Source organism: Mya arenaria, chromosome 6 (assembly GCF_026914265.1).
Source record: "Mya arenaria isolate MELC-2E11 chromosome 6, ASM2691426v1".
Taxonomy (NCBI): domain Eukaryota; kingdom Metazoa; phylum Mollusca; class Bivalvia; order Myida; family Myidae; genus Mya; species Mya arenaria.
The window spans coordinates 26,333,422-26,347,168 of NC_069127.1; positions in this window are offsets into that span (position 1 = coordinate 26,333,422).

The window sequence follows — 13,747 nt, forward strand, 5'->3', positions numbered from 1 at the left end:
TAATATACATCTGATCAAATCGTTTTCTACGAAATATTTGCTTACAATTAAAGCGTTCTGTTAAACAACAAACTATATGAAAAGATATCATGGGTCAGATTAAAAACCAGAGATAAACTTCGCCCCAACAATAGAATGCTCTGGAAAACTGTTCCCACTATATCTTAAGACTTGCGAAATAATATACTTAACATACCACATACAATATGCGAGTATTATTGTGTCATGCTTTAAGACAACATTGCCATATATCTGTACATTTCTCTTACAAAATCATATCTAATATTGTAAAACAACATAAAATCTGAACCTGATTGCCTGAAAAGTTGACCGTTCAGATCGCTGTCGAGCATAGAACTAATCGCCACGACCATTATCCCGCCTAAACCGCCGACCAATAGCCATTGGTCACCTGACTTTTACACCCGATTAAACCGCGCACTAATATTTGCGCGCCAAAATGTTAAGACAAAAGTTCTGCGCTATACTACGTAACGCACAGAACTAGTAAGTCTGAACACTTCTTTTACAAATAACAAACACCTTTGCCGGGGCAGGACATGCGATAGAATTTACAAATGTTAGTGAAGTCGGCAATCAAATTCAAATCGTGAAACATTCATAATTTAAGTTGTTTTGTGATGAACAATTTTTTCTCTAGACAATCATCAACATAGCCGTCTTTGGCCGTATCTGTCTTCTATCGACCGTGTCTCTTTAAACACCGGTCTGAAACTCCGTCAGCATTTGCTGCTACAGTAGCTCCACTTGCTCTTAAAGAATGAGTCCCCAAGTTTAATGTTGGAGCGACTAATTGTAACTTTGAAACTATGCATTCTCTAGCGCGGGTATAACTGATATTTTTGTTCTTTTTTAACAAAAAACATTTTTTGCCTGATCTGCATGCTGGCCTGAATAAAAACATATCTGAACCGATTACTAGCCCGGCGCATTTCATGTAACGCTCCAACATAAAAACTGGACAAGCCGATGTCGAACCCTTTGCAATTAAAACCTCTTTTCCCCCACGATAAATGTCTGTTTTGCTCTTCTTTATGTTAATAACTAAGTGTTCACTTTCAAATTTAACGTCATTACAAGTCAGTGCACTAAGCTCATCAAAACGTAAAAATCCAGCATAAGAAAGAAGAATCATTGCGAGATCCCGTAGAACTATCACATCCGTTGTTCCAATAAACATGTCACAAAGCTTTATCAAATGCTCAGAATTTACAACGTCTTTTTTCTTAATGGGTTTTGAGTTTAAACGCTTTGCACATTCAAGCATTGATTTTACTACACTATTCTCGGTTGGATCTGTAAAATCATTTACAGAGTGGTACCACTTGATGGCATAAAACACTGCCGAAATAACACAGGCAGATTTGTTATTGTCTATCAATGATGATAAATACATTGCAATATGAATGGAATGCGCTGGTCTATATTCGAATCCTTTCTCTATACAAAAGTCTATAAATCCCTTTGCTTGGTGGTGATATTTCAAAACGGTGTTGTCCGCCCTAGCAGCTAAAAGGTGGCTTGCCATTCTGTCGACCACATGTTCAGAATTGTCAATAATCGCCCCGGCTTCCTCGAACTTTCGTTTTAGCGTTTGTCTCAAGCCAATACCTGCAATACGTATATATCATGATACAACATGTACGTGTTCCGTATTCGCTTATGATTTAGATACGCGTACGTCTGTCTGTACCTGTAAAACCGTAATCATGACGTTTCTTCTAAACGTCAAGCATATCACAATTTAGCGCCAATAATCTGAAACTCAAAGGATCGTGCATAAATATCCCGTTTTTCCCTTTTCCCTGTAAGACTGCGCCTGTAAGGGGAAATTCATAAACATCTTTTACAAAACTTTTAAAACCATGTTTCCCAATAGTGAGTAACGGCCAAAATGGAGCCGATTTCCACCTAGGAACAACCACTGTTCCTCTGCATTTTTCAGCAACCATCTTGTTTAAACATTCAACGATACGATTCGGCGGTGGAACAATCCAATTCATCTCTCCTACCCAGCTTTGCGTAAAGCAATCTATGGCTTCCGTACCTGGTACCCACCACCTTGAATTGAAACGATCACATTTATTGTTATAATGTGACGCAAATCTATCAACTGTAAATGGTCCCCATTTTGTGTCTAAAATTTTAAAATCATTATCGCTTATTGACCAATCATCTGAATCTAAGCATCTGCTTAAATGATCAGCTTCTGCGTTATCCTTCCTCGGAATCCATTCTACAAACAAAATGATGTGGTTAACATCGCATATACGATGAATATCAATACATATTTCGTGTAAATCGTCTTTATTGCTTCCTGAAATCAGAATGTACTTTACATTTTTGTTATCTGTGTAAACCAGAACATTTTTACCCACAAAATTGTGCAGATTACTAAGCATAATTCGGCGTACAGCTTCCAATTCCCGCCAGGTAGAACTTTTACCTTCTCTGCATCAGACCAAGTTCCGTGTACTTTTGAATTTTCTGCTACGTCAGGATCTTTAATGTGTGTATTCTTTTGCGATAAATCTAAACATTTAGACTCACATTCGGGAGCCTCGAATATGGGAACATGTCTTTGAGACGGAAACCGTCTCTCGCTAACATAGCGAACATACTCACTTCCGGGAGCATACCTCTGAGACTCGACCGGCCTCGCGCTATCTGAGCGCACCTGCCCACTTCCGGGAGCATATCTCTGAGACTCAACCGATCTCGCGCTATCTGAGCGCACCTGCCCACTTCCGGGAGCATACCTCTGAGACTCAACCGGTCTCGCGCTTTCTGAACGCACCTGCCCATTTCCTGGGGCTATGTTCGAATAAACTAAGCAATTATTCTGAAAATACCTCTTTTCCGAGAGCAAACCATCGCAAACCCAGTCTGTGCGTGAGCTGCAATCCGTTTCGTCATCTGATGACGTCACTACCACATCAACTAGTAAACCTGAGGTACGATTATCATCATGATAGAAATCTACCCGTGAACCCTTACCAGAAACTACTTCACTAATCACGAATCCGCCGTAGCCCAAACTGCTTGCGTCAGACCAAAGACTAAACTCAGTGGTTTTGTCATATACCAAAGACTTGCCTTCTATGTTTAATCGTCTTACATTTTCCCGCCAAAACGTCAATTCATTTATGGCGTTTTCGTTTACCTTGACTGGAGCATTCCAACTAGCTCTACTATCAATACAACGATGCAAATATCTGGTCATTCTACAAACGATCTTACCGAGCACACTTTGTAATGAAACAATTTGGCCAACGATACCTGCTAAAAAACGCACTCTGACCAGATCCAGCTTATCGCATGCGAGCTGAAACTTTATAGAGTCTATCGCTATTTCTAGCCTATCTATCCGTTCACAAGAAATGAAAATTCTATTTGATTCATAGTCTAGCGTGTGACCTAACCAGTTACCGATGCGTTTCGGGTACCAACTGCATTTGTCTTCTGCCAACAAAAAACCAAATTCCCTTACTGACTGGTGAATGAATGAACTTGCTAACATTGCTTTTGTTCGGTGAATGTGGCCGCCTATGCCGTCATCAAGGAACATAATAATCTTGTGACCTAGAGATCTCCAATATTTGACCAACACCCTTAAAGTTTTACTAAAAATAAACCCAGCGGTGGAAATACCGAATGGCAAAGATTTATATACATACCATTTATCCTCCCAACAAAATCCGAGATATATACAATGATCTGGGAAAATATCGATATGGTGATAGGCGCTTTTTAAATCAAATGTGAATATGTATGTGCCTTTTTCAAATAATGTTTCTGCAACTTTAATGTCCTTGTATTTCATTCGAAACAGATGCAAACATTTATTAATGTGTCTACAGTCAAAGACGAGTCTAGGCTTACCATTTCTATTATACGCTACTGTAAGAGGATTCACTATATGAGGTTTCTCCTTAACCTCTGAAACGACACCCTTTCTAACCAGGGAAGCAATTTCTCCCTCTACAAAAATGGGATTAGCCCTTGCAGACTTATTATTTCTCATCTCGATTCTCTCTGGAATCACCTTAAATGGTAACTTATAACCATTGGCAACCACATCTAAAATGTATTGATTGTCGGACGTTTCCGACCACTTACTAAGGTGTTTCTTTAAACTACCGACTGGAGTTACGTCATTTATGCTAGGTTCCACCCTATCCTCTTTTAAAGGGTTGATGTCTATAGAAGGACTTACTTGCCTCTCCACTTCCGCTTGAGTAGGTTCCGGATGATTCGTACCTGAATCTTTTACGTCAGTAACCAAGCAATTCATAAAACTACTTATCTTGTTATTCTGCTGGCTTGTGTTCTGCGGGCACTCCATTTTCCAATGGCCAGATTTCCCACACATGAAACACAATCCGGGACGCTGCCTGCTCGTCTGTGCGATGTGCAACGCCTGTTGTAATCCCGGCTGCTGTTCCGGTCGGCGATACGGCCAGTTCTTACGCGGCCGCTTCTTGTCCGACTTGGCCTTCCTACTGGCTCGAGCTTCGGCCTTGTATATGCGCTTCTCGTCATCGCTGTCGTCTGCAATGGGATTGGCCTCGTACTCCGAAACAACACGCCAACCCAACTCGGACGTGTCGGCCAAAAGCACCAGTTTCTGGCGGTGTTTCAGCAATTCAGTAGCTAAAAAACACAACGTAATTGGCGTAATAATGCGCTTTATATGAAGTACTTATTATTTATACATGTGTATATTGACTAAGATGCGCAATGCTTCCAATCTTATAAATGACCATGCATGTGGTCACTATAATCCGTGTTATGTACACAGATAAATTGTTATCGAAAAAGAAAATATCGATGTTATGTTTACCTTGAACAATAGCCTCGTGTGCGGCGGTTAAATTTTGCGCATGGACGTGCGACCCTGCCGTTTCAATTTTCTCTAATACCCTAGAATTAATCTTGTACTGCTCCTCGTTACTTTTCCTTTTAAATTTAGGAATGTCAAGTAAAGACGAGGGTTTATCACTTATCTTAGATATCATCCCGCTGATGCTTCCGAGTAACTCCTGGTTGTTTGTCCTCATCACTTCCATGATTTTTTGTTCAATCCTTTTGTCCATAACATCTGACATTTCGGACGTCGCCATGTTTCAAGCAAAAGTTGACCGTTCAGATCGCTGTCGAGCATAGAACTAATCGCCACGACCATTATCCCGCCTAAACCGCCGACCAATAGCCATTGGTCACCTGACTGTTACACCCGATTAAACCGCGCACTAATATTTGCGCGCCAAAATGTTAAGACAAAAGTTCTGCGCTATACTACGTAACGCACAGAACTAGTAAGTATTAGGAGTTATAATTTTAATAAGTAGTCGTATTAAGTAGATCTAATAGGCAATCGTAACAGTTAATGTTCATGTTGTTTATTCCTTATGTTTGAAAGCACTTTTCACTGCTATTTCATAATAAGTAGTACTTCATGCGAATCTATGTGGGCAGTATAAAGCTTTTATATAGACAATTCACTCCTCGAATAGACCTCTCAACTTCCTTTAAGTTTTAACAAGGTTCATTAATTTCGTGTTCACACGAACATTGTTCAGAACTTATTGTGTAGTTTAATTTACCTTTTGGAATTGATTTATAGCTTATGCCTTTTATTTAAAATGAATTATCCCTCGAATCAATGAGAATTTGTAAGGTACAAGGCTGGAGAATTTATGTTATTTTGCCAAATAAGACCGATTCTTATATGTTTTAAACCGGTACTGTATTCGTATTGCCACGCAAGTACGTCGCAAAATCTTTTATAATCTATCTTTTTGTTGTTGCCACATTTTAAATAATAATAATAAATATTTTTTGAATAACCTATTCCCACAGTGTTTATTGTGTTATGATGGATTGACAGGGCTGATAGGTATCATTTATTAAAAAACAATATTTTGATCACATAAATGTAATAAGTTTATTATCTAGTTGTTATTTTTTAATATTTAGAATTTTAAACAGTCATGTGTCACTCATTATACGATATCATTGCTTGTATGGCTTCATCAATATTTTGTTGTGTTTGCACTATTCATTCATTTTACGCTAATATTTGTTGTTAATGATAGGTAATATGCTTTCAACTTGGTGTAAAATATTTATGTTCAGCTTTAGATTTCCATGGTCGGTTTTTATAATAGATCTAATGTCATTTCCTGACTTAATTTATTTTCCTAAGTAAAGTATCTGTTTGTATGATAGAATAGCATAAACTTTGCAAAATACTGTACCGTCATTAGTTGTATGTCATAACAACACTTTAAACATTTTAACTGTTCTTAAAATATAACAATGAACTTTTAGAAACTCGACTTAACTAAGGAAAAGACTTAAGTTCATCAATGCCGGCCCAGGTACACGTTTCAATAAAGAAACAGTCGTAAATTAAAATGATGCTAATCTCACAAATTTTATAAGCTCTCTTCTTCAATTTTATTTTAGGAACATTATTTTTTCTCACGTAACTGTTCTGTGAAAACTGTTGACCAACTCCGGAATGAATGAAAAATATATGTTTTGAAATTTTATTGTCACACGAGACAGGTCTTAAAATGAGTTAATTAGTTACGCCTACAGTATTTATTTGTGACACAAGTTGAAATCACTGAAAGAATAAGTATGGGTTTTATTAATTATCATTTAGGCATATTTAGTAATTTTATTTTTCAATTTTAAAAACATACAAACTGTCACGATCACTATACGCCATCATCGCTGTTATGGCTTCATCAACAGTGTATTGTGTTATTACTATTGTTTTCATTTCACGTAGATCTTTTTTCATTTAAGTTGTTTCTTCTTATGAAATGTTATATGCTAGTGATTTATGTACGATATATTTTATATTCAGTTTCAGACTTCCATGGACGGTATATATAAAACATCTGAAGTCATTTTCTAACTTAAGTAATGCACCTCACTGGTTTTATTATATAACGGTCTAACATAATTTTTATTAATTAACTAAATGATATGTCATATATTTTTACGATGATTTTTTCTAAGGAAATCAACTGAAGTCAGGAAATGACTTAGGATACCATATAAATATCGGCTCAGGCACACGTTTAAATAAAAAGAGTCTTAAATTCAAATTATCTCAATGTTTTTTTTATTATATATTTGCGTAATTTAAACTTTGGCCAGTGAAAACGAGGAACACACAGTTGAATAAAAATATTTGTTGTCATTTCTGATGTTCCTTGAAATTTAAGAATTTATAAGTGACGACTAAGATCAAGAAAAGTAACAATTAAGTCCTCAATGTGTGTAAGTTCAAATAAAGTCAATTCAAAGTAAACGTTAATCGAGCTAATGATGAAATTCAAACCAAGACTTAATGATTTGAAAACAACAACCAGTGTCACGTAATGCTACTGTTCACTTAACTTGTTGGAAGTCTTTAAGCTATTAGACAACCGTTCGAATGTTAGTTCTTTATTGTTCCAGTTCTTTCTAAGTATAATAATCAAGTCTAAGTACAGCATGACATTTAAGGTAATCCCGCATCCTAACTGCCGTCCATTAAGGACCCAGGGCCGCTTTCTTGCCTTCTCTAACCCAACTGTTTTTACATACAAAATCATCTCTCTTAAGTACTACTTTTTTGTATAAATATGACAGCTTTACAACCCAAGGAATACACGTTTTTGTAATTAACATGACCATTTTGTACATTTGTACCAGGTCGGCTGTCAACCTTCCATATTCAAATGACAATCAAATATGCCCTACATTACTAAACATACAGTATGTAGACACATATCCATTTAATTGAATCTTAATTATATCTCAACTATAACGTTTTTTAACGTATTACGTCACACCAGAACAACAACATAGTTTAAAAAATGACAGGGCACGAATCATTTGCATTAAAGAGAATAAGGGTAACAGTGTAGTGCAGCTCGTACCTTAAAGATACGGTCATAAAAACAACGAGTACTAAGCGGGGTGAAATCAGATTATGTCCGTTGGTGAAATTTGCATGTGAATAGTAAAGGTGTCTACGCTAAGTCATTTGATCTTCACTTTGTTATCTGGCTCATCGTTTTACAAAATGTAAAGGCGAGATTTCATATTTTAAGCGGCTCTGATTAACGGACAGTTTTATTATTTAAGGTATTGGACGACAATGGAATTTTGACCTAACATACGGCTGTTGCCACTTGACAGACCTTACTATTTACATTGTCAAATGTATGCGAAATAAAATGTTATCTACAAATAACTCCACAACTTGTGTAACATCTTGAAATTTCGCTTTGCTCTCTTTGTATAAAAATGAATTGTCAATATCTTTCTTTTTTAACCAGCTAGTAAGACTTCGCTTATTGAATGGTCTGATATATTTTGACACACGAACATATTCATATTATCGAAGGACATTTGCGTTAAGTGCAACCGAAATTTCAAGGAAACTGATAAAACCGCTACCATTTGTCTTATAGTACTTTTCAATCCTACTGTCAGCTCATACAGGGATAAACTGTGACTACCCCTTGCTGACAGGGCTTCTATTAAGAATTTTCAAACCTTCCCATAATTATCTTTTTATGTTATTGTTTCCGAATTTGTGTAAGAATAGCATATTGTACTACAATTTATGCCTTTTCATTAATAAGGGGCATGTGGGGAGCATTCATCGCTTCCAGAGATATATTCGTGTTGTATAGAAAATTGCATGTGTTTGAAAAATAGCATTTACGCAACAGTTTTTGTAGAGTTAGGAGTAAGTTGTACAAAATGCTTGGCGTTAAGCCATAGACCATTTCGTAAAAAAACATCATTTGCTAAACTTTTCACTGAAATCGCTATAAAGACTTTCATTTTCGGATTGTTGTACTGGAAATTGTACAAGAAAGACTTTTGGTGTTGGTTCATGTCAGAATGATGTAAAACAATGATAAAAATAAATCTATGGAGTTTGAAGTCTTAGGCTTCAAGAATGTAAAGCTGTTATCTGATTGTCTATATCGTTACAATCATCATACAAGCCCAACTCTGTATCAATCATAGGAATACTGAATATTTAATATATTATATGTATATTTCAAATATTGTTGCGATTTCTTTTGGCTTCTGCATAGTACGAATTTTAATCACTGCTTTAAAAAACTAGAAATACCAGGTTTACTGACTCTGGTCGTCTTTTGACCCGGAAATGGACGTTTCTCTTGAATAACCGGAACACTACTGAATAGTTTCAAATAAAATTTCGCAAGGAGAGTTTTATGCTCCTGGTTAAAAATCAGTTTAAAATATTTATACCATTACAATTATTATCTTCATCCACTGAACTTACTTCACCTTTGCTCTGGTGTTTGTATATGGCCATATCACCATTGATCGCTCATATAACAATTTAAGACCTAAAGATTAAAACCTTTTATCTCGAAAATAAATTTATAAACTAAAAGTCATCTATTTTAGTCATTGACCCTAATGGATGGAGAGAAAAACAACAAAGGACTGTTCTTGGAATGAATGCTTGTATTAGCGCGTATTACGCTGCATTGTTAAATAAAAACACAAAAGTTATACATAAATTATTTTAGCCAATACCTATTTCTAATTGCACTTAGTGTTTAATTAAACACTAATTCAGGTCAACTTCTGTCAACAAAGCATTGCCATTTTTTATCTATCTAGCAGGTGCCCATTTCCTAATGGATGGAGAGAAGAACAACAAAGGACTGTTCTTGGAATTAATGCTTGTATTAGCGCGTATTACGCTTACTACCTAGAAACGATGAAATGGATCATATCCATCCAAATCTTATCCTTCATTTATTTTATGTTCAGTATGGATGCTTATCGCATTCACCAAATACATTAAAATGTCTTTTTAAGGTGTGTGTTCTTTTCTTAAAGTAGTGACAAACACAAAAACGTGGATCATATTGTCCTATTAAATTAAATGCTGAGAATGTAAGCATGCTGTTTGTTTTAATAGACGAATAAAAATATTCAAGCTAATTATTCATCAAGAGTTCACAAAAGAAAGTAGAAAAACTCTTGTTTTAATATGAATTATACAGCATCATACAGAACGGAGAACTTCAGTTATTTGTAAAAATTGTATTCAAACAAATTTAATAAAAGAAAACATATTAGCAATAATATACAAAGCATTTGAACTGATGAATTCAAATAGAGAAAATAGTCATCAAAATAGAATCTAAAATTGGTTCAACATGTATAATTTGAAAAACCCTCGTAAAAGGCATAATTATTGATTCAATTAATGATCCTTTAGTGCATGAGACAATGAACAATAACTTCCAGCATGGTCAAAAGACATATATTGTCAAAAATAAGATTAAATTCCCAAATTTCGAGCCTCACTGTTTATACTAGAAGCCGCCATTTTGACTGATTATTTTTAAACCACTACTAAACCGATCGATATACAATATAAAACACCACGCATCGGTTACTTCTCTTTACAAAAAGCACTTCAACTAGCGTAGAAAATTACAATTTATTATTTTTTTCAGCCTTAAAAAAATATTTTAACAAAAAATCTGGTTGGCAATTGAAATAAAGAAGCGGATGCACAATTTCTTTCTTAAATGATAAAAACGGAGCGGTAAATCCGCGGAACTAAACATCAATTTGGCGTGGCCGGAGACGGGAATAAAAATAAGAAAAAGATGTCGAAAAATGAGCTTCGAGAACAAAATATAACAAGAGCTGTCATAGAGACAGCGCGCTCGACTATTACGCCGCTTTTCAGTGTAAGGATTGAAAAGTTTTGGCGAAACATAGATCACTGTAAAATTAGATTAGATTTCAATGCAATACATGAAATATTTGCTGAGATATTAACATGAATATGGTACATGCAAAATTTTAACCAGAATTTCTAAGTCCAATAATAAAGGGCCATTATTTGCAAAATACAGTTATCTTACTTGATTATTCAAGAAGGTTGGGTGGTTGAGTACCATTGTATAAAGTCTCAATGCAATACATAAAGTAGTTGCTGATATATTAACCTTTGTGTGCTAACATGCAAAACCTTCACCAGAATTTCTAAGTCGCATAATAAAGGGGAAAAAGGATATAATATAAAATATAGAGTTATCATTCCTGGTTAATCAAGAAGGTTTAATGGTTGGGGGCCTGTGTATAAAGTTTTAATGGAATACATGATGTATTCGAATTTCTATGTTGAATAAAAAAGGGCCATAATTTGAATTAAAAGAAAACTAGAGTTATCTAACTTGGTAAATTAGGTAAGTTGAATGGTTGAGTACCATTGTGTAAAGTCTCAATGCAAAACATCAAGTAGTTGCTGAGATATTAACCTTTGTGTGCTTACATGCAAATCCTTAAACAGATTTTCTATGTCGAATAACAAAGGGTCATTATTTGCATTAAAAACAAACTAGAGTTATCCAACTTCGTAAATTAGGAAGGTTGGATGGTTGAGTAACATTGTATAAAGTCTTAATGCAATACATCAAGAAGTTGCTGAGGTATTAACCTTTGTGTGCTTACACGCAAAACCTTAACCAGAATTTCTAAGTCGAATAATAAAGGGTCATTATTTGCAATTATGTAAACTAGAGTTATCCAACTTCCTTAATTAGGAAGGTTGGATGGTTGAGTATCATTTTGTAAAGTCTTAATGCAATACATCAAGTAGTTGCTGAGATATTTACCTATGTGTGCTAACATGCAAAACCTTAGCCAGAGTTTATAAGTCGAATAATAAAGGGTCATTACACAAGTATTTGCATTAAATGCAAACTAGAGTTATCCAACTTGGTTAATTAGGAAGGTTGGATCGTTGAGTACCATCTTTTAAAGTCTTAATGCAAAACATCAAGTAGTTGCTGAGATATTAACCTATGTGTGCTTACATGCAAAACCTTAACCAGAATTTCTAAGTATATTAATAAAGGCCCATTATTTGCATAAAATTCAAATAAGTGTTTTCTAACTTCATTAATTTAGAAGGTTGGATAATTGGGAATACAGATATCTAAATTTTCAATGCAATACAGTATGTATTTACTGAGATAATGACTTAAAGGTGCTTACATGCAAAACCTTAACCAAGGTGTGACGCCGAGGCCGACGCCGCCGCCGCCGACGACGCTGGGGTGAGTAGTATAGCTCTCCTTATTCTTCGAATAGCCGAGCTAAAAAAAGAAGATAGATTTCCCGTTTTTTTGTTTTTTTTACGGAAACCTTTATAGAATGTATGTTTTGCAGTTGTGCACACTTGTTTTGTACTCCATACAGCCTGTTGTATAATAGTTCTGTATTATACAGACAAAACCAGCTGTCGTGTTCACAAGTAGCTACAATATTGCACGTTTAGTGAACGTTTTTAGCATTTGGATGTTCATTTTGTTCCATTAACGCCACAAGTTGACTGATTCATACCAATGTAAAATATGTTCTTTGACTGTTACTCCACAATATTAAACACTGCATTGTTAAATAAAAACACAAAAGTTATACATAAACTATTTTAGCCAATACCTATTTCTAATTGCACTTAGTGTTTAATGAAACACTAATTCAGGTCAACTTCTGTCAACAAAGCATTGCTCTATGTACTTGGGATCTGTCATTCGTGGTTAGGAAAACAACAGGTGGGAAATGAACATGTAGAGTCGCAAAAACAAAATGCAGCTATTTATATGGATTATTTCACAAGATGATGAATGAATCAATTCTGTAATCTATATATTGCAGCATGATTTTAATAATTTTAATCATTGTTTGTTTCTAAAATATTAATTTATATCCTTTTGGGTACATATGAATTATAATGACAATAACAACACGTGTGAAGAAAATTTAAATCTTTGATATAAAAGAAACAAAGACAGGTATTCAACCCAAACTTACCAGATTTCCGGCACAGGGGCAGGTTGCGTTGTTTTGACACACCACGCCCCCGTCCGTTTTTTTTATCAATTTATTTTTATCAAATTTTAGTAAGAATATGATGTGGTAACGGTAACTTGTGAAAATTGGCAAACAAAATATTTTTTTTAATTTTTTATTTTATTATCTTTGTACAAATAATAAAATAAAAAATTAAAAAAAAATATTTTTTTGCCAATTTTCACAAGATACAGTAACCACATCATAAAAACAAAACAAAAACGGACGGGGACGTGGTGTGTCAAAACAACGCAACCTGCCCCTGTGATTTCCGGTAGTGTCCATTTTTTTATTCGAAGTTTATTAATCAACATACAAATACTCCATTTTAAAAAGGGTGACATGAAAATGGTATGCAATTTGTTGGTATAACTCTATTGTCTTTAGAAAAACAAGCCAAATTCAATGTCCCATTCTCGTCTTTTTCTATAGTTGTAAACTGTACAGCACATTTCAATCTTCAATGTGTCCCCGTGTTAACAGGCCTACACAGAATGAAATGCATACAACAAAAAAATAGATTAGGCAAAGAAGGGTTTTCACATTTGCATACAACGTGCACAAAAAAGGATGTTGAGAAACGTATTCAATAAAGAATAAGAACAAAAATATTGACATTGAAATTTCATTGTTCAAATCAATAAATTATTCTGTTTATGTGAAAAATAGTTTATTCACTTTATTTTTTAATTTTGCTTTCAAATTAAAACTTAATTGATTGGGTTTTTTCAAACTTTTGGTTTTGTTTGAATAGGGAAAAGAACCTTATTTCAAATCAAATCATTAA